At 31.2% G+C, this 25,108-nt stretch overlaps 1 long non-coding RNA gene across 1 annotated transcript in view; it reads left to right on the top strand.

Moving 5' to 3' along the window:
• Positions 1–25,108, top strand: part of LOC128226754 (uncharacterized) — a 43,160-nt gene that overhangs the window by 8,061 nt on the left and 9,991 nt on the right. Inside the window, exons 4-5 of the long non-coding RNA XR_008259724.1 lie at positions 2,023–2,090; positions 4,495–4,556. This is a non-coding gene — a long non-coding RNA (uncharacterized LOC128226754). The remainder of the gene's footprint in view (positions 1–2,022; positions 2,091–4,494; positions 4,557–25,108) is intronic.

The following is a 25,108-nucleotide window of genomic DNA, read 5'->3' as shown; positions in this document are numbered from 1 at the left end:
AACACAGAAATACTGTTTGCAATACTACCAGTTTTTTCAGCTGGATTTGTATTTTAGTAAACAGTTAAAATCTTAGGTGCCACATTTACACTTAAGTTTCAAAAACATGTGGCTTTGTTTTGGCTATGATTAATATACATATTTAAAATCCATGCCATCTAACTTGACTTCAATGTGTGGAGGAATATTTACGCCAGCATGATATCAATAGTGAAGTACAATCACACCATGATATGTTAATTGACATAGAACGTGTTGGATGTCATCAACAAAATCCCTCATACATATAGAAATATATTGTATTACTTTCAATAACAAATTCAAGTCATCCTTTATCTTAAGAACTTCATTTTACTGAATATGAATGGAAGTTATATACCAAGGCAATTTGGAGGCGAATTTCTTTACACCTGGCTAAACCCAATGATCTTGTGCTTACCGACAGTTCAAAACGGGTAGTAAATGTGAAGCTCATATGACGAATCCTGATGATGTCAATATACTAGGACTCGATTAACATGGTTTAATAGAATCTAAAATGGTTTATGGAATGTGATCATTTTAAAACACAAGATCACAAAAGGAGAAAACTATAAATACTTTATCATAACGATAGTTTATACAAATGCACATTTAAATAGTGTCCGCTATTTAAATCAGACAATTGACTTTTAATCAAATATATATAAAAAATGAACGTGATTTATATACAAAACAGATCAGATACTATCCAGTATAATGATTAAACTTAAATAAATGTTGAAGATTTGATTATGTTACCTTTTCAGGAAGTAAAGTAAGCAAGAAGTCAGATCTAAGTATTTCATAAACTTACATATAAATACAATTGTGGAAGGAAAAAAAAACTTGAGTTTAAAATAAATAATCATCTGATATTTAATGCTTCTTCCATACATAGTTGCTTAGCCTAATATTTGATTATATATAAATTGGATAGGGGCACATAATAACCAATATTTTATTTGGATCAATATGCAAATAAATAAGAGTTTAAATTTGTGCTTCTCAGAGCAATCAATATTATGTTTGAATTATATCAAGACATTTAAAAACAATTCACTTAAGATATGATATGTTTGATATAAACATATATATATCTTTTATAACACAGACATATTGAAAATACTGGTAATGTTGCAAATAGTATAAACATATCTATCTATATATAGATGATTATTAGTAAAATGTAATAAGGTACTCTCAATGCTCTGTTATTTCATTGTTGAATCTAATCTCGAAATACTACATGAAGAAATTTTATCACATTTCTAACATACCACGGGCAACTGAAGATGAATGCAACTAAAGCGATACTCTTATACAAAATCAATACATACACATGTATACCAAACATCACGTTTGACTGATAAACATAAAAGTACTTACTAAATAATGCATTGATGGAAAATATTAATTACTGATAACAAGAGTGAAACCATGAATTTAATAGCAGGAAGTGCAAAAATATTAAATGATTGATGAGTGCTAAAAGATTTACTGTGATCTACTATCATCTTATAAGGTAGAAATACCATGTTGTCTGCGCCTTTCTTGCAAATTAAACTCAGTATCTTTCATCCTCCAATGTTTTCGACATTTATTCAACCTTTTTGGAATATCTAAACAATATTATGTATTGTGGTAAATCTTATTTGGGAGAAAGAGTGCATCTTTAAGTGTAACACAATTACAACAGTGATTAGATGTATCTACCATTTGTAATAAATATGTTAAGTATATAAGTTTTCATCCCTAAAAAATATCAACTTCCATTTTGTCAAAAATATTTTTTTAACAAGAGAGGTTGATCATTTGCTAAATACACTGATGAACTTGCCAGACACTTTAATGGCTGACTGGTTGTGAGTTATATGAAAACACCCACACAGAGATGATTGTTAAAATATTGGCGGACGACCTGTGTTTGTGACTATGATCCGTACATTTGATCTCCTAATTACTCACCGTTTCATTTTTAACGCATGCGCATATTGTTTTCAGCTATCCTCGTCGCATCATGTCAAAATATCAGTGAACGCAGACGACAGCTGGAGAAAAGGATAAAAAATGTAATGAAATTTATTTAAATAGTAATATAAATATACGAATGACATTCCATGAAATAGTTAAATCTCATGTAATAATACGTTCTAGTATATATTAATGAAAATGTATTTTGATCATACAATAAAGAACCTCGGACACTATCTATATACATTTGAATACCATAATAATGACAAATTATCTTAAATAGTCTCATCCTTTAGGTAATAAGTTCAAAAACTAACCTTTCTGCATATGATCTAATATTATAAATACTTAACATTTGGAAGAATTGCATCTCAAATAAAATCTACATGCACTATATGAATTCATTTTCATCAAGTTCATGGTCATGCATTGAATTGTTTACTACCTAGTTGTATAAACCTATTAACTAGTTGAACGTCAAGCGTGGCTTAACACTGTTTTACATCAGTGAAACTCAATACGTGTGGTTAGATCAGGAATGGCTAATGTTATACATTTAAAATTAATAGTTTAAGTGCTATCTCTTTAATTATTAGATACTTTATTGGTATTAAAGAGCCAACATTGACAATTGTACACATGTGTTAATTCATATGCCTAAAATTTATGATAGGTTCAATGAATAATCATGTTATTTTTTTAAAACTAGATCCCTTTACATGGATGCAGAAATAAAAGAAAAACAAAATCCTAGAATGTATGGGTACGAATACAAATTGATTGAAACAAAAAATGCATATGCATGTATATACTATTAATTGATTAGAAATGAGTTGCAGCAGTAATGTACAGTGTAATGACGTCGCAAAACAAAAATAGATAGGGAATTTTAAAAAAGTAAATCATTTTCTTAGAATATTATAGATCAATAAGAATGTGCAAGAAATATAATATTGTACACGTATTATGTTTTCCTTTTTACGAAAAAGACATAGGAAAAATACATAGGTTAAATAGGAATAAACATGAGTTTAAAATGTGACCTGTTAAAACAACTTGCATTTGTTTAAAGGACAACGAAGTAAATCATGTGTATAGAATTACGTAACGGCTATTGAATAAAAATGATTCCTGTAATTGTTTCTCGTATTTGATTGGTTCCTAGATGAACGTAATAGGGGCATATTAGAACAGTTATTCTATTTGGTTCACTATCCCAATAACTAAGTGTTTATATCCGTGCTTCTCAGATCGATCTATATTGTGTTTTAATTATGTCGAGACATTAACAAAAAAAAATGACTGAACATATAATATGTTGCTATCTAGATAGCTGGCTATATAAGTTACATAATTATACTATGGCACTCTCAATGTTCTGTATTTCTTTTCAAAGTATGGAACGCGAAAAATATCAAGAAGAAATATTGCGAGCATTCATTTTATATATGATATAAACATTTTTAAGGGCGGGGGGAACGGGATATTTTCTCTACAACATGTGACATATAAAACAACATCGGTACAAGTTCATTATGCATTAATAATGATCACGGGTATCTAGAGATGGTCGCAAAAACTGCAAGTGCATGCACTTTTTCACTGCATAAATATTTTTTGAAGAACTAAACAGTAAATAAATACAGAGGATATTCTATAACATGCGCGTATTTCAGTTCGTTAAGCACAGTATTTATAAATGTACATGATGTATCTATTTTTGTACCATTTGACGGAATAAAATTTTATCACATTTCTAACATACCAATGGTAACTAGAGATGTATGCAGTTAAAGTGACACTCTTTTACAAAATCAATACATACACATGTATAACAAACATCAATTTTGACTGATAAACATTTAACTGCTTAGTTAAATAATTCATTTATGGAAAATATTAATTACTGATAACAAGATTGTAACCGTGTATTTCATAGCAGAACGCGCAAAAAATGATTGGTGAGTGCCCAAAGATTTAATATGGTCTACTAAAGACTCATAAGGTAGATATATCGTGTTTTATGTTCATTTCTTTCACATTAAACCCGGTTTCCTTCATAAGAACCATTATTTTCTACATTTATTCATACTTTTTGGAATATTAAAACAATATTATTTATTGTGGTAAATCTTATTTGGGAGTAAAATTCCATATATAAGTGTACCACAACTACAATAGTGATTATATTTACCTACCATTTGTAATAAGTGTTTTTAGTATATAAGTTTTCATCTCTAAAAATAACTTCCATTTAGTCAAAATGTGTTTGTAACAAGAAAGCTCGATCCTTCGCTGAATGATTGCCACTGAATAGCTGACAAGACATTGTCTTGGCTGACTGGCTGGGAATTTGTTTGATACTCAAAATACCCACACACAGATGAATATTAAAATATTGGCAGATGATCTGTGTTTCTGACAATGTTCTGTACATTTGATATACCAAATTCTCTTAATAATTTCACTACGAGCCTAAACGCATGCGCATTTCGTTTTCAGTTTTCTCCATCTCCTCGTGTCATAACAGCAGTGAACGGCAACTGGAGGAAAAGAAAAAGAAGGTAGTGAAATTTATTTAAACATTAAAAATACGAATTAAGTTCGAAATAGTTAAAGCTCATGTAATAATACGTTCTAGTATATATTAATGAACATGTATTTTGGTCACACAATAAAGAACATCGGACACTATCTATATAAATTTGCTGATCATAATAATGACAAATTATCTTAAATAGTCATATTCTCTAGGTAATTAAGGTCATAAACTAGCTTTTCTGCATATGATCTAATATTATAAATACTTAATATTTGGAATGATTGCATCTCAAATAAAATCTTCATGTGATAAATAAATTCATTTTCATCAAGTTCATGGTCATTTATTGAATTGTTTACTACATAGATGTATAAACACTAGTTAAACGTTAAGGGTGGCTTAACGAACGCTGTCTTACACCAGTTAAACTCGATACGTGTGAATGTTATACATTTAAAATTAATAGTTTAAGTGATATCTAATTTTTAGACCCTTTATTGGTAAAAAAGATCCAAACATTGATAATTTTACACATGAGTTAATTCATATGCATAAAATTTATGAAAGATTTAATTAATAATCATGTTTATTTTAAAACTAGATCCCTTTACATGGATGCAGAAATTTACAAAAAATAAATAAATGGGTGCGAATAAAACTTGATTAAACCAAAAAATGCATATGTATCTATATACTTTAGTTGGGTAGAAATTAGTTGCAGCAGTATTGTACAGTGTAATGACGTCGCAAAACAAAAATAGATAGGAAATTTGAAACAAAAGTAAATAATTTTCTTAGAATATTAAAGATAAATAAATATATGCAAACAAAAATAAATTGTACACGTATTATGTTTACCTTTTTATGAAAAAGACATAGGAAAAATACATAAGTTAATCAGGAAAAACATGAGTTTAGAATGTGACCTGTTAAAACAAAGTGCATTTGTTTTAAAGGACAAGGAAGTAAATCATGTATATAGAATTACAAAACGGCTATTGAATTAAAAGGATTTTATTATTATGCCCCCCTTCGAATAAGATGGATATATTGCTTTGCACATGTTGGTCGGCAGGTCGGTTGGTCGATCGGTCGGTCGGTCGGTCGGTCCGTCGGTAGGCCAAAGCTTGTCCGAGTGATAACTCAACAATTTTTGGACGTATGGTAATCAAACTTGACCTGAAGTTTGGACCTGACCAGTAGATGACCCCTATTGCATTTAGGGATCATCGTGTTGAAGGTCAAGGTCACAGTGACCGTTAATGGTGAAATAATTCTAAAGCTTGTCCGAGTAAGAACTCAACAATGCCTCGACCTATAGTCATTAAACTTGGTAAGGAAGTTGGGCCTGACCACTTTATGACCCCTATTGTTTTTTGGGGTCATCAGGCCAAAATTCAAGGTCACAGTGACTTTGAATGGTAAAAGGTTGTCCGAGTGATAACTCGACAATGCTTACACATATGGCCCTTATACTTGACTTGAAGGTTGGGCCTGACCAGTAGATGACCCCTTTTGTTTTTGGGGGTCATCGGACCGAAGGTAAAGGTCACAGTAACCTTGGTTTGTAAAATGTTGTCCGTGTGATAACCTGACAATGCCTTCACCCATGGCCCTCAAACTTCACTTGGAGGTTGGGCCTGACTAGTAGATGACCACTATTGTTTTATTGGGTCATTAGGCCAAAGGTCAAGGTCACAGTGACCTTGAATGGAAAAAGATTGTCCGTGTGATAACACGACGATGCCTGCACCCATGGCCCTCAAACTTGGCTTTAAGGTTGAGCCTTACCAGTAGATGGCCTCTATTGTTTTTAGAGGCCTTGTGTCAAAGGTCAAAGTCACAGTGACCTTGTCCGTTGCTCTGGTTGTTTCTAGTATTTGATGGGTTACTAAATGAACGTAATAGGGACATATAAGAACTTCTATTCTATTTGGTTCACTATTCCAATAACTAAGTGTTTATATCCGTGTTTCTCGGATCGTTCTATATTGTGTTTTAATTATGCAGAGACATTTACAAAAAAAATAATAACTGAAAATATGATATGTTGCTATTTAGATAGATGACTATATAAGTTACATAATTATACTAAAGCACTCTCAACTGTCTGTATTTTTTATTAAAGTATTGAAAGTTATATATATATCAAAAAGAACTAGTGTGGGCCACTCATATTATATATGATATAATTTATTTATAAGGGGGAGTGATTTTATCTACAATATGTGGCATATAAAACATCATCGGTACAAGTCCATAATGCATAAATAATTGTCATAGGTATCTATCGCAAAAGGATCTAACAGAGTCTAAACAAGAGACACACAAAGTCATAAACAGACTACACCCTTCTAATAAGGCTAGCGAACGGACGTACTTGTAATTTTGGAAGGAATGATCCTTATATTGAGAATCTTTACCACGATTATGCATTTATCATCAAATAAACTATTGTTTAAATTTTGAGCTGAGACAAAATTATGCATGTTTTTCCTTAAATAATGAAACATACATATCAGCATAAAATATTACATCACCAGTAATTTCAGCTGAACCTGTATGACCACAATCAGTTAAAAGCGTCTATGCCACATTTTCAATAAATATATTGTTCAATATTTACATGCTGGTTTTCCATTCATTCTTAAAATCATTATCATTTTAGTATTATACTTGCCTACACTGTTGGAAGGTATATTTATGTCAGTATCAAATCAAGATTGAAGTACAAGGTCAACCACACCGTGATTTGATATAAAACATTTGCACATAACTAAAACAACCACTTATACACATAAGGTGCATATGTTGTACTACTACCCTTTGAATTAATGCATTTATTTTTGCTAATATCTTTCTCTTAATGTATTATTCCATTTAATATTCTAGCTGAACCTGTGTGACCACAATCAGTTAAAGCGTCTATGACGCATTTTTAATAAACGTATTTATCAATATTTACATGCTGGTTTCATATAAATTCCATTCATGCTTAAAATCATTATCATCTTACTTGATTACAATGTTTGAATGTATATTTATGTCAGAATCAAATTAAGGTTGAAGTACAAGATCAACCACACCGTGTTTTGACATAAAACGTTTGCACATAATTAAAAGAATCACTCATTCACATAAGAACAATTTATTGTACTACTAACCCGTGAATTTATACATCGATATTTACTTGTATCCTTCTCTTAATGCATTTAATATTGTTTTACCTGTGGCTTTACAAAGGTCAGGTACATCCCTGCCATGTTCACAATGTTGTCCTTAGATTTGTTTGGAAAAAAGCCATTTGGCACGTTATCTTAAAATAGCTGATGAAGGTTAACAACATAAACATTTTCATTTTAAATTCTCCGATATTGCATCTGAAAATTGCAAATTTAGTCCTTTTTGTCTAAATGCTATATATATAATACACATCCTTACAATTTATTTTTATACACTTCTAGCTGGGACTATTGTGTTCAGGGACATTATATAAGTATTTAAATGTCTATATAAGTTAGGTTTCATATACCTTTGCATTCATCATAGACATAATTATGAACGTTTTTTTCTAAAAATAATATCAGAAACATATGAAAATGATATAAGATAACACCGAAATACTATTTGCAACATTACTAGTATTTTATTCTGTATTTGTAGTTTCATAAACAGTTAAAATCTAATGTGTCACATGAACATACTACCATACATACTTAAAATCCATGCTATCTAACCTGACTTCAATGTATGGAGGAATATTTATGTCAGCATGAAATCAATAGTGAAGTACAATCACACTGTGATATGTTAATTGACATAGAATTTTGTGCACGTCATCAAAACAATCACTCCTACACATAACTTAATAAATTGTATTAATTTCAGTAACACTATAAAGTCATCTTTACTTTTGAGAAGTTCATTTTTCTAAATATGAATGGAAGTTTGGCAAGTTGGAGGTGCATTTCTGTAAAACTGGCTAAACCCAGTGAACTTATGCTTTTAACCCTTTACTCCATGGATACGCCTTTTATTCCAAATTGCAACCAGTGTATACCCAATTCAGCAAAAACATATGTCATACAGTCTTTTCAGGATCTACACTGTTTGCTTTTTGGTTAAAAACTACCCTATGAATATCATGCCAACAGTGTAGATTCTGAAAAGACTGTAGGAGAGATGTTCTTGCTCAACTGGCTCTGCACTGGTTGTCCATTTGATTAAAGTCCCACCATGAGGGAAAGGGTTAACTGACAGTTCAATTAAGGTAGTTGATGTAAAGCTCATATGACGAAGACCAACAATATCAATACAATGTGACTTGGTTTACATGGATTAATAGAGTCTTAAAATGGATTCAGGCAATGTGATCAGTTTAAAACACTAGACCACAAAAGGAGAAAACTATAAACTCTTTATCATTACGATAGTTTATACAAATGCATATTTAAATGTGTCCGATATTTAAATCAGACAATTGAATTTTAATCAGATATACAAAAATATGAACATGATTTATATACAAAACAGATCAGATACTATCCAGTATAATGATTGAACTTCAAATACATGTTAAAGATTTAATTATGTTACCTTATCTGGAAAGTAAGTAAGCAAGAAGTCAGTTCTAAATAATTCATAAAATTACATATAAATACAATAATATGGAAGGGAAAAACTTGAGTTTAAAATGAAGACACTATTTTTAACAATCTATTCAAGAGGTCAAGGAAGTTAATGTATATAGACTGCTTAACGACTATTTATAAAACAAGCATTAAATATCAGATGATTACTAATATTTAATTGTATATTAAATAAATTGAATATTAAAAAGGGCATATAATAACTAATTTATCTGGATCAATATCAAAATAAATAAAAGTTTATATATGTGCTTTTCAGAGCAATCAATATTGTGTTTTAGCCATATGACGACATTTAAACAAATCACTTAAGATATGATATGTTTGATATATATATATATATATTTATCTTTTATAACACAGACATGTTAAAAATACTGGTAATATTACAACTAGTATTTACATATCTATCTATAAAGAGATGAGTATTAGTGAAATGTACTGTGGTACTCTCTATGATCTGTTATTTCATTGTTGAATCTAATCTCGAAATACTACATGAGGAAATTTTATCACATTTCTAACATACCTCGGTCAACTAGAGATGAATGCAACTAAAGTGACCCTCTTTTACAAAATCAATACATACACATGTTAACCACATATCAATTTTGACTGATGAGCATTTAACTTCTTAATAAATAATGCCTTAATGGAAATAAGTAATTACTGATACCAAGAGTGTAACCGTGTATTTAATAGCAGAAAGCGCAAAAAGTGGTCTACTAAAGTCTTATACCGTTTTTAATGTTCATTTGGTTCAAAGTAAACCCGGTTATTCTTCATTAGAACCATTGTTTTTGACATTTATTCATCCTTTTTGGAATATTAAAACATTATTATAAATTGTGGTCAATCTTATTTGGGAGAAAGAGTGCATCTTTAAGTGTAACACAATTACAATAGTGATTAGATTGTTCTACCATTTGTAATAAATAATTTTAGTATATTAGTTTTCATCTCTAAGAAAATTAACTTCCATTTAGTCAAAAATGTGTTTGTCACAAGAAAGGTCGATCATTTGCTAAAGCACTTGTCACTGAATAACTGGCCAGACACTTTAATGACTGACTGGCTGGGAATTCGTGCGACTTACTGGAAAACACTCACACATATATGAATGTTAAAATATTAGCAGACGATCTGTGTTTATAACAATAATCTGTACATTTGATCTCCTAGTTACAGCCAGTTTTATTTTTAACGCATGCGCATATTGTTTTCAACTATCCCCGTCCAATCATGTCAAAACATCAGTAAACGCAGACGGCAACTGGAGAAAAGATTAAAAACAGGTAATGAAATCTATTTAAATATCAATATTAATATACGTATGATATTTCATGAAATAGTTAAAGCTCATGTAATAATACGTTCTAGTATATATTGATGAAAATGTATTTTGATCACACAATAAAGAACCTCGGACACTATCTATATACATTTGAATATCATAATAATGACAAATTATCGTAAGTAGTCTCATCCTTTAGGTTGTCAAGTTCAAAAACTAATCTTTCTGCATATGATCTAATATTATAAATACTTAACATTTGGAAGAATTGCATCTCAAATAAAATCTACATGCACTATATAAATTCATTTTCATCAAGTTCATGGTCATGCATTGAATTGTTTACTACCTAGTTGTATAAACCTATTAACTAGTTGAACGTCAAGCGTGGCTTAACACTGTTTTACATCAGTGAAACTCAATACGTGTGGTTAGATCATGAATGGCTAATGTTATACATTTAAAATTAATAGTAACAAAAATGAAATCTCTTTAATTTTTAAACAATTTAATGGTACTGATGAGTCAATAATATACATATGTGTCCATTCATATGTCTCATTTTTTTATTATATGTTTAATGAATAATCAGGTTATGTTTTAAACTTGAGTATGCAGAAAAATGTAATGCGTATACATGTATATACTTTATTTATCAAAAACTGATTTGCAGCGGTAATGTCTGTAGTATAATGACATAAATAGATATGGATTTTGTAAAGGAAAATAAAAATTAGAATATTATTAAAAGAATGGAGATAGAGTTGTAAATATAGATAAATTATTTTGTGCAGGAAATATATTATTGTATACGTATTTCATTTAACCTTTTAATGACGTAGAGTGAACAGTTTCTTCAATCAATGAATAAAGACCATTATTTTATACTCCATTATTTCATGAAACTCAGTATGTGGTTAAAGGGCATATATGTCAAACGTAGACATGGGTGATATGGTAGGTTTAACGGGTATGGAGAGTCTCTTGAGGCAAGTTCATCCTTTTCACAAGGCTTTAAACCGGAAGGGGACACTTGGCGCTCACTTCGCGGCGGTCTTGTTATAATTGTTTCTAGTATTTGATTGATTCCTAGATGAACGTAATAGGGACTATTGTCAGAACTATTATTCTATTTGGTTCACTAGATGTTTATATCCGTGCTTCTCAGATCGGTCCATATTGTGTTTTAATCATGTCGAGACATGTGACATGTGACACATTGAACAAAAATGGTACAAGTTCATCATGCATAAATACGGGTTATTAGAGATGGTCGCAAAAACTGCAAGACCGACAATGTCAATACATCAGGACTCGGTTGAATGGGTTAAATAGCGTTTAAAAGTCTTTTAATGATTGTGATCATTTTAAAACACGAGACCACACGAGGAAGAAACTAGAAAAACGCATACCAATGTACATTGAAATGGAGGCAGTTATTTAAATCAGGCAATTGACTTTTCATCAGATATACAAAAAAAAATGAATATAGTTTAAACACAAAACAGATCAGATAGTATCCAGTATAATGATTGGACTTGATGGAAATGTTGAATATTTGATTATGTTACCTTTTCTGGAACTAAAGTAAACACAAATTCAATTCATAAATAAGGCCATTTCTAATCAATTAACAAAATTACATAGGAATATACAAATACAAAAAATATTGTTGAGTTTAAAATTAAGACTAGTTTAAACAAAGGTCAACAATTTAAAAGGTCAAGGAAGTTAATCGTGTATATAAACTGCATAACAACTATTTATAAAAGAACAATTAATTTTCAAATGATTACTGATATTTGATTGTATATTAGATAAATTGAACAGGGTCACATAATAACCAAAACTTATTATTTGGAAAATATGCAAATAAATAAAAGTTTACATCTGTGCTTCACAGAGCAATTAATATTGTGTTTGAATCATATCAAGACATTAAAAAACAATTCACTTAAGATATGATATGTTTGATATATATACATATATAGATGGTTGTCAGTGGAATGTTGTATGGTACTCTCAATGTTCTGTTATTTCTTTGTAGAATCTAAACTCAAAATACGATTTGAGGAAATTTTATCATGCTGCATTTCTAATATACCACGGGCATCTATAGATGAATGAAGTTAAACTGACACTCTTATACAAAATCAATACTCCCATATGTATAACAAATATCAATTTTGACTGATAAACATAAAAAGTTATAATTACTGATAACAAGAGTGTTAACGTGAATTTAATAGCAGAAAGCGCATAATATCAAATGATTGGTGAGTGCTAAAAGATTGACTTTGGTCTGCTAAAGTCTCATACGGTAGAAATACCGTGTTTTATGCTCATTTCCTTAAAATTAAACCCGGTATCCTTCATGAGAACCATTGTTTTTGACATTTATTCATCCTTTTTGGAATATTAAAACAATATTATTAATTGTGGTAAATCTTATTTGTGAGTAAAATGGCAAATTTGGAGTGGGTTGCTGGTGGTGGATGCTTGGTGTCACTGCATACATTACTGATAACAAGAGTGTTAACGTGAATTTAATAGCAGAAAGCGCATAATATCAAATGATTGGTGAGTGCTAAAAGATTGACTTTGGTCTGCTAAAGTCTCATACGGTAGAAATACCGTGTTTTATGCTCATTTCCTTAAAATTAAACCCGGTATCCTTCATGAGAACCATTGTTTTTGACATTTATTCATCCTTTTTGGAATATTAAAACAATATTATTAATTGTGGTAAATCTTATTTGTGAGTAAAATGGCAAATTTGGAGTGGGTGGCTGGTGGTGGATGCTTGGTGTCACTGCATACATCCTTGAAGAAATTTGTTGTACGAACTGAATACATATACGGTGAACACCAATGGGAACTTAAGGAACAAAGTAGCGAACATATTTCAGAATTCACCGCTTGGGGGCACAATGACCATGTGTCTAGCAGGCACTAAACTAGAGACGCATGACGCCACAAACAACACATTTACTAAAGCTTGAGGGCGGACATTACTATATTTTTAGAAAAAAAACGTAATTCGCGGCGTTATGCAAGAAGGTACCAAGCGACATTCAGATACATGTATAAAAGGTTTTTAACCTACTGGCAATAACCACACGGTCTATGCTCTGAATAGTACTGTAAATCGTACCCAATATTGTTTTATTCTGTTGGCTAATACTGCTGTCATGATAATGCAAAGTTTCCACCATAATATTGCCTCAATGTTGTTGTGCTATTTATAGATTTTTAAAATAAGCCGGATCTAATCATTAATCCCTAAGTTCTTTACGGAACATATATTATAATCGATAAAACTTAAATATAAAACGATAAAAGCTATTATTTTTATGATAAACAAATGCTGTAACATATGTATATAGAATGATGCAATTTCACAACTAAGAGGACAAGGTCACAAGGCAAACACGCTTCTTGGTAATGTACATTATTTGATAATGGCACAATGCCAAATGCCAGGCAACTATTAAACAAGTACAAAAAAGATGATAGCTCAGACCATACGAGTACTTTGTCACATTGAAATCTATATCGTTTATACAAAAAGTATATTTATAGATAAATCGAAACTACATGCACACGCCAAGAAGTTTAAACTTTAAACAAAGATACATGAATCAATGTCAAACAAACATATACAACGCTTTAAATAACATGAACGACATATCATAATATCGTAGTTATAAATCTAAATCTCGCATATATAACATAAAATAAAGATGCACTAAGACTTGCCACACTTAATATAATTGTTTTACTGTACCAAAGAGGATGAATAATTGTCAAAAACAATGGTTCTTATGAAGGATACCGAGTTTAATTTGAAAGAAAAGCGCAAAAACATAGTATTTCTACCTTATTAGATGATAGTAGATCACAATAAATCGTTAATGATAATATTTTTTTTGCGTTGTCAACTATTTAATACTCGGTTACAATATTATTATCAGTTATTAATATTTTCCATAAATGCAAAATTTATGTTTGTTATACATGTGTGTGTATTGATTTTGAATAAGTGTCACTTTAAGGCAGACCCGAAACCCTAGTGCATGCAAAATGTGGAACATCTGCATCAGGTGCGGAAAGTGCAAGGTTAAATCCCCGATCGAATAATACCTTTACACCGGGCACATTGTAGAACCAAGCGGTCTATTCGAAAAGAGCTTGGGTTTTTCACTAACATCTTCTGATATCTCATGCTTTTTCTTCTATCTATCTATCTATCTATCTGTCTGTCTGTCTGTCTGTCTGTCTGTCTGTCTGTCTGTCTGTCTGTCTGTCTGTCTGTCTGTCTGTCTGTCTGTCTGTCTATCTATCTATCTATCTCTGTTAATGTCAACTCCTCTTCCGAGTGTTACTGAAATGAACGGTGCGCGCCGGCTTGTTAGTGAAAAAATAAAACACTGATGAGGCAAATCACATCAGAAAAGTTAGAACTAGGATATAAAAGAGAACACAATTTAGGTAACATGATAAAAAGTGATTGGTGAACTGGTAAAATGATAAAAACACTGCTTGCTTATCTAATGCTTAATGGATGCCACAGCCACCTTAAATGTGTCAGGGGTGGGGATAGTGACAATATGATTTGGCAAACTGTTCCAAAGTACAAAAGAACAATGTAAAAACAGTTAAAATCTTTAAAAGTACCAGGAAGTTAATCAATTACTTAAGTTTCCTAACGACTACTCATAAAGAGAATTAATTACTGTAGTATTTCGGAAAGGTTGGTCAACAGATACGCAAACTTTTAAAATTATATCTACGTAGATTTTCTAGCACAAGTTTGATAATTTAAATGGTGTCGCCCCTATCCATTATTTTCGTCCAAAACATGATTTGATTCACTTTAAACCTAATATTTATAAACACTAAATGCTATCAAATTTAGAGCAATTAATGATATCAATCCTGTAGAAACATATTGAATATATTATATTTATAAATATTTGTACGAACGTCTTTAAAGATGCACTCTTCCTCCCAAATAAGATACCCTACTATTAATACAAATGTTTTTATTTACCGAAAAGGATGAATAAATATCAAAATGAATGGCTTTTGTGAAGTTATTTGAAAGAAAGGTGCAGAAAACACAGTATTTCTTCCTTATGAGACGAAAGTTGATCACCGTAAATCTCTCGTCGTAAGGCCCACCAGTCATTTAATATTTGTGCGTTTTTAGCTATAAATTGCACAGTTACATTTTTTTATCAGTAATACATATTTTCCATAATTCATTATTTAGTTAAAGGTTTATCACTCAAAAACAATGTTTGTTAGACATGTATATGTATTGTGTTTAATTACGCGTGTCACTTTAAAAATCCACATGCTTTCAGTAATTTCTTTTCGAAATCTACTGCTTTCCCCGTTGGCTATCCCTGATCACGAATGAATTCGGCGAACAACTGATACGCGCACCGCACTTAAACAATCGGATCACTCTCTGTAATTGCTGCGAATATGGAACTTTATTTTACAATAAAAACGGCAGGGTTGCATTGCATTTTTACACTTACTACGGTATTTCATTCATCATTCTCGGAGAGCAACTAGTCAGAACATGGATATCATTGCTAAATAAACCATATAACATGCATTTTATTAGCGCTATAATTCAAACATTAAAATCGACATGATTACTTTTAATATAGATTAAGAAATGTATTAAATATTCCGATTATTTTCTCCCCTTCTTTGAAACATGTCGCAAACATAAATATATACCATGTATGTTCATTTCACCAAAATGCTCGAGCTACGTTGTTAACTGATGTCATGAAACGAAGTAAGTTGAGATCACCGTTGAAGTCAAATCCCGTTTTTGACGATTATTAATTTCCTTTTTTGATTAAAAGATTTGCACAGTTATATATTTTATTGCGCTTTATTGAAATCACAAAAATGTGTTTCATAAGTGATACAATAACCGAAAGAAAGAGTGGCGCGTTATTGCGCGTGTCTCATCAGACATAGGAGATGCCAGATAGGATTTTTAAGCATGGCTGAATTCATCGGAAAGGCCAATCTGACAAGACAGTATAAACTGTTGAGTTAACTCAACAGTTTATAATGTTGTTGCAACATTTCTTAGTTTTGAAGCCATTTGTTCTTTATACCAAAATCTGAAAGAAAAATTACTTTTTGTATTTTTTAGCATTACATATTTAGTTTTAAAAAAACCTTCTGATGCCATAGCAACGCACATAAGGACTACAAATTATATTTTTTTCAGGAAGGTACATTCAACTTTAAAATATCATTACAAGCATCTTAACCATTAAATAAAAATTAACCTTGAAAAATAAGGTATTTTGATATTTTTGATACTTTCTTTTCGCTTATAGACCGTCCTGCCATGCACTGTTGTCTCAAAGTGACATAGGATTACACATTTTTTTGAAAATAATATAAGCACATTAGGCCAATTGTTCAGAACTATGATATATATATAACAATAATTAACGATATCTTTGTTGTCTTTTAAAGGCGGACTCTTATACATTTGAAAACATTCAATAAAACTGCAACAGTTAAGTTTATGGAACAGATTTAAAATACTGAAAACCGATTGTGTATCCATGAAACTTCCGAGTAGTAAATAGTTGAAAGATAAAGACGACGACCTTAACAACGTTGTAAACCCTGACAAAGTTTGGCGTCATAAATTACTATTTACAAATGTTTTAATGAAGAATGCGCACACATGGGATTACTATTGTATATTGTTTTCGACCCGAGATTCATGACGTCACAAATTTGAATAATAGACAATCATAAGACCTTGACACCTCGCATATCTAAATACGCTGTATGTATAAGTGAACGGTTGGGTTGGATAACAGATAAAAATACCACGAGATTACTCAAATTTACTTAATTTTATTACAGGAATGGAATCCATTCTGTTAAGATACATTCGAATTCGTAACTTCAAATAACCCCGTAATCCAAACGTGAATTGAACACTATCGGAACAGAATTATACCTTTATTTATAAAAGGAGAACATAATTCATATTATGTAGCAAATATTTTTTCGGGTTCAAACGCCGACCGAGTCATACCGTAATACGTTAAACATATGTCACCAGTAGCTCTCTCACAAGCCGCTCGGCAAAAAATGTGGTACTCGGGATTTTAAAGTATTTCAGTATGGGTTGAAAGTTATCTCTCTCTTGTGTATCGGTAATTAAAGCAGGTACTAAAAATAACCAAAGGGTCTATTCCTATAATTGTACATCGATTACGACTGGATACGTATCGGAATGGTTTGGCGCACTCATATTCAATATTAGATAGGTAAATCTAGGTAGCAAAAGCAATGTTTCATATAATACATTAACCTTTTTTATTTTGTTCGTTGGCTTCCAAACTCAAGAGATGCCTGGTGTCATTCGAAGTAACGTTGTTAAGACCAACTTGGGGGGGGGGTATATGTTACATACGGCAAGAAAGTATATGGGAGATTTCAGACGTTTATTTGATTCTGGATAACAATTACTCATAAATAGTTTAAGTTCAGAATAATTCAAATATCTGAGTGCTCCTCACTGCGGCCTTTTTTTTCAATTGTTTCAATAGGTCGGCCCAATTGAATTAAGCTAAACACTGCATCACTTAGAATATCAACTGTCTCTGGGTTCAATAGCAACGCAAAAAGGTCCGACATGTTTAGAGTACGACCTACATGTGTAGCCAACAACAACAAATATCTTTATTACACTCAGGTCATACATACATGACAACATGAGGACAAATAAGTTTAGTCAGCAGTGTCAATAAAAGCTTAATTATACTAATACGAAGAAGGATGACTTTGTCTCGAGTGGCGGAAATTAAATGATTTTGTACTTTTTTTATGGTCGTACATGTATCGAATAGCCAATAAAATTGTAGATAGACAATCATTAAGTACTAGGCTTAATCATTTCAACTTTCGCGGGTATTTAAAGGTCCGCCCACGGACACTCATCCGATACACGATCCCAGCATCAGATATTGCGTGTCGGTGACAATGTGTCAGCCAATGAGGTTGTATTCTAAGTCAGTAAGATGACCTGAATTAAGATCCTAATGCTTAAGAAGGGCTCGATTGCTACGCCCACTCCGCCTATTCCTAATTAATAAGATTTGCATTCATGTCATATAACTATTACATGCATAGTATTGTACTCTCCTTCTCGCGTCAGGTAACGGAATGAAACAAGATCATTATACATTATGTCTTAAATATTGCACATGTGACATAAACGATTCTCACAAGATGCAGTCAAGTAATGCAAGTGTGTGTATTATGTCACTTTATACATTCTTGCAGAATTGAATTGATTGATCGATTGATTCAAAATTGATGTGAATTCAGATTGAACACAATAAATGGTGATTCGTGAAACTGTCGCTTAAATGGTGGGTAGACTCTTTAAATGACTACCATATATTCAATGCATTTTTGGAAATGTTAAGGCCATGGGGCTAATTGTCAAAGAAACATCATGAACTTAGGATCTAAACCAGTATGATAATCCAATCGAATGGAACTCGTACAAGCTATAATATAGTTTCTTCCAATCCATTTAGACACATTTTATATTATTTTTGCACTTATATATGAATATTTTTGAATTGAATAAATATGCTTAAATTAACAGTAACTACAGTGACATTCACAGTAGCTAAAACATTAACCAATACTTATGCAAAACAGACACTAAACGAGAGACACACAATCCCCCCCAAAATAAAACAAAGACGTACTACAAATCCATCAAGAACATGTTTTACCCGATGCCCAATATAAAAGTAATTCATTAGCAATATGTTAAAAACATAACTTCAAAACTATCTTATTAGAATTATTTTAAATATTCAACTCATACATTTTAATCACTCACTGTGTATAATACAATTTCTTTTGTGGGTTTGTCCTTAATTTAAATAACACAATTTTGCAGATTCTTTAACAGAACTTTTAATGGAAAAAGCAAGCAAAATATCAAGCTTGCTGTGTGTAATCCCCGTGTAAACATTCTATTCATACAATTAATAGCTCGAAGTATGTCAACATGTTTTTTATTTAGCTAGTATATTACTTATCAAGCTTGTGAAATGTTTATGTTCTTTGCAACGAAAAATTATATTTCCCATAGTTGATATATTTTATTTCAGATCAAAATATTTGGACTTAAGTTTAACATGTACATTCTGTAAATGAACTTCCAAAGCTCGTTTGTGCGTTGATATTGATAAAGATCATTTCACGTACACACTGTCACACTCAAGAGCCAATATTTATTCCCCCCTCCCTGCTGATGGCTATCATCTTTAGTGTAGGCTGTTTGGCCAAGGATAGAAGCCATGTCATCCTCTCAACTTCAGCCTGAAACATATTTTAAAAAATAACAAGAGGTATCATTAAGAATCCGTGTTTGACTACATTGTCATAATCAACTGTGAAAGACAACATCCAATTATTCAATAATTTCCAAGATATTTCCATGTTGTTTTTTTTAATAGTGAACGGGTAGATACTGAAGAAATTATATAAGATTATATAAGATATAACCTGATGACTCATGAATACATGATATTCTTCATATATACTGGTCCAAAAGGAGTATTTAGCATTTTTGCTGTTGCTAGGTGGGCATACTGAATGTACAATGTGATAAAGGTAATATTTGTCCTTTGGGCTATGGTGCAAAATTTAGTTATATCAAATAATACAAATAAACTGTTTATCCAAGTATACCGTAGATAAAGTGTTTTAACAACAGACTTTGTCCTATGGCCATTTCCTTGTCTATAGACTTTTCTGACTGCCAAATCAGTTTCGTCCCATAGGGCGAAGAATAATTGACTTCATAAGTTTTCAATCAGTTGAATGCCATTCATTTGAGGGTTCTGACCCCTTATGATCTATTTAAAATTATCTTTTAACCATGTTCAGCTTCACAATTATCTGTGCTAGACATCATGGGTATCAGAAGTTTCTTTTGTATCTAATGCAAATAATTAACAATAACTATTTATTAGCTCAATATACTTAAACTCTGACACATAGTATTATGTGTTGTATTATAGTATAGTATAATAATGGATCTGTTTATGTGTCTTGAGACTTTGTGATGTTTGCATGAATTTCAAAAAATGATAGGTGCATTTCGAAGCTAGGATATGTACTTCATCCACTAATTTCAGTTATTATTTTAATATCTTTCTCATTTGAAAATATATAATCAAGAACTCTCAAGACATTGTTGATTTGGAAGTCTGAGTCATTGTACACAAAAACAAAGTAATAATGTCGATAGACTATTCCGAAAGAACGTGAATGCTTTTTGATCCAAAATCTGATAAATCTTCTTTTGTAAATTTTGCTCAACTCCTTACTACCCCAAAACATGTCACCTTGTTTTACTCTCACAAAAGATATTTCCTCTAAACTTAATAAAACATGAACTTTCGAAACGTTTCATTGTTTATCTTTCCCACCCACTTTTGCACTATGGAAGGCCCTTAATATGACATTTGGTAGCAACGTACGTTTGATTCTGATTTGTAACTTTAATTTGACCAAATTTTAAAAAGCAGATAATTGACAATCGCACCCCGGCGAAAAAGGTTCATGAAGTTCATGAATTGTTCATGAACTTTTTAATGAAAAGTTCATGAAGGAAAAATGGCCGATTTATTCATGAAGTTCATGAACTAAAGGTTCATAAGTTCATGAACTTTTTAATAAAAATTTCATGAATGAAAATGGCCAATTTATTCATGAAGTTCATGAACTAAAGGTTCATGAAGATCATGAATTATTCATGAAATATTTCATGAACTTTTTAATATAAAAAGTTCATGAAGGAAAAATGGCCGATTTATTCATGAAGTTCATGAACCAGATTTCAAGTGATTCATGAACTAAAAGTAACTGAACTAAGTGTTCATCATAAGTGGTCATTTTTCTTTCATGAACATTTTGCAGCAAATTAATATTATGAATTTCATGAATATTCATCAACAAATAATTGGAAACTAAGAATGTTATGCAATAAACATGTAGAAATGTGATGATCACAACTGTAGTAAACTATAAGTGGATTGTAAGCAAATTAAACTTGACCTTCACATAAATATTCTAATGAAAGTACTTTCAATAGTTATTCAATTGAACACACATTAATTTATAATACTAATTCATTGTTTTTCATAATGGTTTAAGAAGTTATAATGAAACAAGACTAATCATTATAAAATATGACAGTTCTATGGTTTTGTCAAGAAGTCGTCCATTTATAACACTTCCACTTTTTATGACACATAACACTGTTGTGAGTATATACACCTAAGACCTTGCCAAATGATGTAATAATTGTAGATGATGATGGTTCTTCTTCTTTAGGGTAGAATGTGTTTAAGTTTCAAATTTATTTAATCACTGCGACTTGCCAAACCTTTTCTGACAGGATCTAGTTTGTGTAAAGCAGTCCCTCAGTATACAGGAACAGTTTTTCACTTCTTCTTTAAGTGTAACTCATATTTTTGAACAGTTTCCAAAATTACATCTGTATCAATGTTGATGCCCACAGCAACTAACATGGAGTTGGTAGATGATTTGATTCTATACTGCCGTGCAGTAATATGTATCGCCCATGTCCTCCTTTTCTTTCTCAACCGGCAGTTGTCTTCCTCTATTTTAAGTCTGTTTTCCCTGAAAAATATATAACATTGAATTTAGCTTTTGATGATAAGAAGCAAGTTTAAAATACATAATTAAAGTCTTCTTTCTTTAAATAAGGCCAATTTTAAATTATTTTAACTCTAGAAGATTATAGAATTGATGAGATTTTAAGCTGTTTACATTGAAGTTTCACTATGCAGTTGAAACAAAATTAGCTAGTATTAATTGTAGGTACAGAACGATTCACATTTAAGCCTCAAAGTAAAAAGTTATACCAATTGCGATCTACTGTCAAGTTCTTGAGTCATATGACAGTTAAGGGGCATTGCTCTCGTAGTAGAATTGCTATGTTTGTGAGAAATGGGTCCTCCCGGGAAAAACAATAAATGTATGACTTTGTATTAACACTCACTTCTGTCAAATATGTATTTGGTTCCATTGAAATCTACTATGACGCGTTCATGACAAGAAAAACTTTTAAAATTATCTTAGCTAAAACCCTTACCAGTTACTCTAGTCAGTAGTGTCATGAACACGTGAGCACCTGCAGAACGTGTACAGGACATGTTGGTGGGTTGGGGCTCTGTATGGTGGCAACATGATCAGGGTTCAGACGTACCGGTAACAGGAAAAGTTGACATCCTCACTTTCGCCACATCTATAGCTGAGTAACTGCATAACTGGTTGTGCATGACTCTCTCCATTGAGTCTGAAATGGACAATTAACTTTAGTGAATATCATAAACAATTATGTGTAAGACATGTTTTCTTCACCCAATGACCCACGAACATTAAATGAATTCAGTCACATATCACAATTCTAAACTGTCATATATTTTCGCGACTTCTTTAAATTGTCTCTTTTCCGATCAAATGAAAGTATTACACAAGTAAACACATTTCAAAGTGATGAAGCGAAATGACAATAAGTTCTTATGATTTTTTTTGTAAGAAAAACATATAATTCATGATTAGAAAAATCAAATTGACGATTGACATGCTCTTTCCAGAAATTACAATTTACAGTCACTTGATATTGTCATTGAATAACGTTGTACATTTAGTAAGGGGTCAAAACCAATTTAGTTCAACAATAATTTACAAGTGATAGGTAAAAACTCACCAGTTTGCCATCGTGGTCATTTTAATGACCTACACAGTGAAAGCTTCATCCATTATCGTCTGCTAATTGGTACAGGAGTATTTCATATTTTTGACTTAGTTTGAAGCAATAGCAAAAGGACCGCCTTCTCGAAATTTGCTATGACTGGTCAAACTATTTAAATGTAATTCGAACAGATACGATTACGTTAACCAGTCATGTGCCAGGTTTTGCTTTAGTTCATGTATGTAGTCAAGTGACTGTGAACGTATTTGTGCTCATACCAATACTGAGTGGTGGATGATTGACTGGATCATAACAGTAAATGCAAACATTGTTTTGGGGCTATTTAAATATCTGGTAATTGACTTGAATTCAATGTACAAACTATTAATATTTGCTTAAGAACAGCTCAGCAAGTAACCATTTTTAAATTTGAAAGGTTTTCGTTTAGATTAAAAAAAAAACTTAAGCTTGATTGTGCGACTAAATCAATACTCGCACATTTCTAAATACCGAGCTATGTTTAACGAATAAAAACATAGTGACTGCAGGATAAACAAAATGCGTTTAGAATAAAGAACTTAATGAAGGTAAAACAGTTAAAATCTTACAGGAAGTAAATTTATTACTTAAAAACCAGTAAGTCATCAATATAATTCATTTATCTATATATATTAAAGAATTATTTCGTCAACCTACGCAAACTATTAAAATACTAAATGCTATCGAATATCTACTTTTGTGCTATCGATCATGAATAAATTGTTTGTACAGCGATCTAAGATGCACTCTAACTTCCGAATAAGATTTACAGCTTTCAATTCAATTGTTTAAATTTACCGAAAATAATGGGCAAATATTTTTATGAAGGACACCGTGTTTAATTTGAAAAAAGTGCCGAAAACACGCTATTTCTTTTATGCTTTTCGATGAAATATGGGTTTTAACAGTGAAATAACAACAGAGAAAACATCAATTTGATATTTTTACTGCAAAATAAGGAGTGAAAGTATCAATTTGATCATTTCACTGCAAAATAAGGAGTGAAAATATCAACTTTCAGAACTACATTTAAACTTGTTAAGTTACTTCCCCTTGATCAAAACAGAACACTTAACCTTGAACCAGTACATGTCGGCAAAAAATGGTTAAAATTTAAAGAAATGTTTTATAAATTTAAATAAATATATATTTGGAAATAAACAACTTACCGTTTATTACCGGTTATCCCGTTATTTAAACAATTTCTTGATCTTGAGGCTGAATGTTTGAGCATTTGCTTTCATATCAAACAAATTACGGACGAAAACAACTGTTTAACATAAATAGAATTTTATATCATTGTTCGAATGTTTTTTAACTGTTTGCCGTTGTAATACGTAAAACGAGCTTCCCGAAAAATTCACACAACAATTTACATATAATCTAATACTTTTACCCCTACCACGCAACAAAACTTGTCAACAAACTAGCGTATCATTTACTTTTTACAAAACAAACCTGTTTCAAGCGAAACAGTCTGGTCTCTGACTGAATATTTATGTATCATTAAACACATACAATCATAATCTAAGAAAAATGTTTAAAATCCAATGAGTATCCGCATGTGTTTTGCTAACACATTTGACCTTCCGAATTTTCATTCATTAAATGGTGGCGTAGTAAATTAATTATATAGTCATGCCCCACTTAAAATAAAAGTGTTTTCGTTATTTTTTTAATATATATGCACTTATAAAACATCATTGATTACTGATCATAAAAGCTTTGTACTAAAAACGAGTGAATAATAAACTATTAGAATGAATAGCAGAGAA

Source organism: Mya arenaria, chromosome 3, assembly GCF_026914265.1.
Source record: "Mya arenaria isolate MELC-2E11 chromosome 3, ASM2691426v1".
Classification (NCBI taxonomy): Eukaryota; Metazoa; Mollusca; class Bivalvia; order Myida; family Myidae; genus Mya; species Mya arenaria.
Note: the sequence above shows the minus strand (reverse complement) of the source record. Positions and strands in the feature narration are given on the sequence as shown.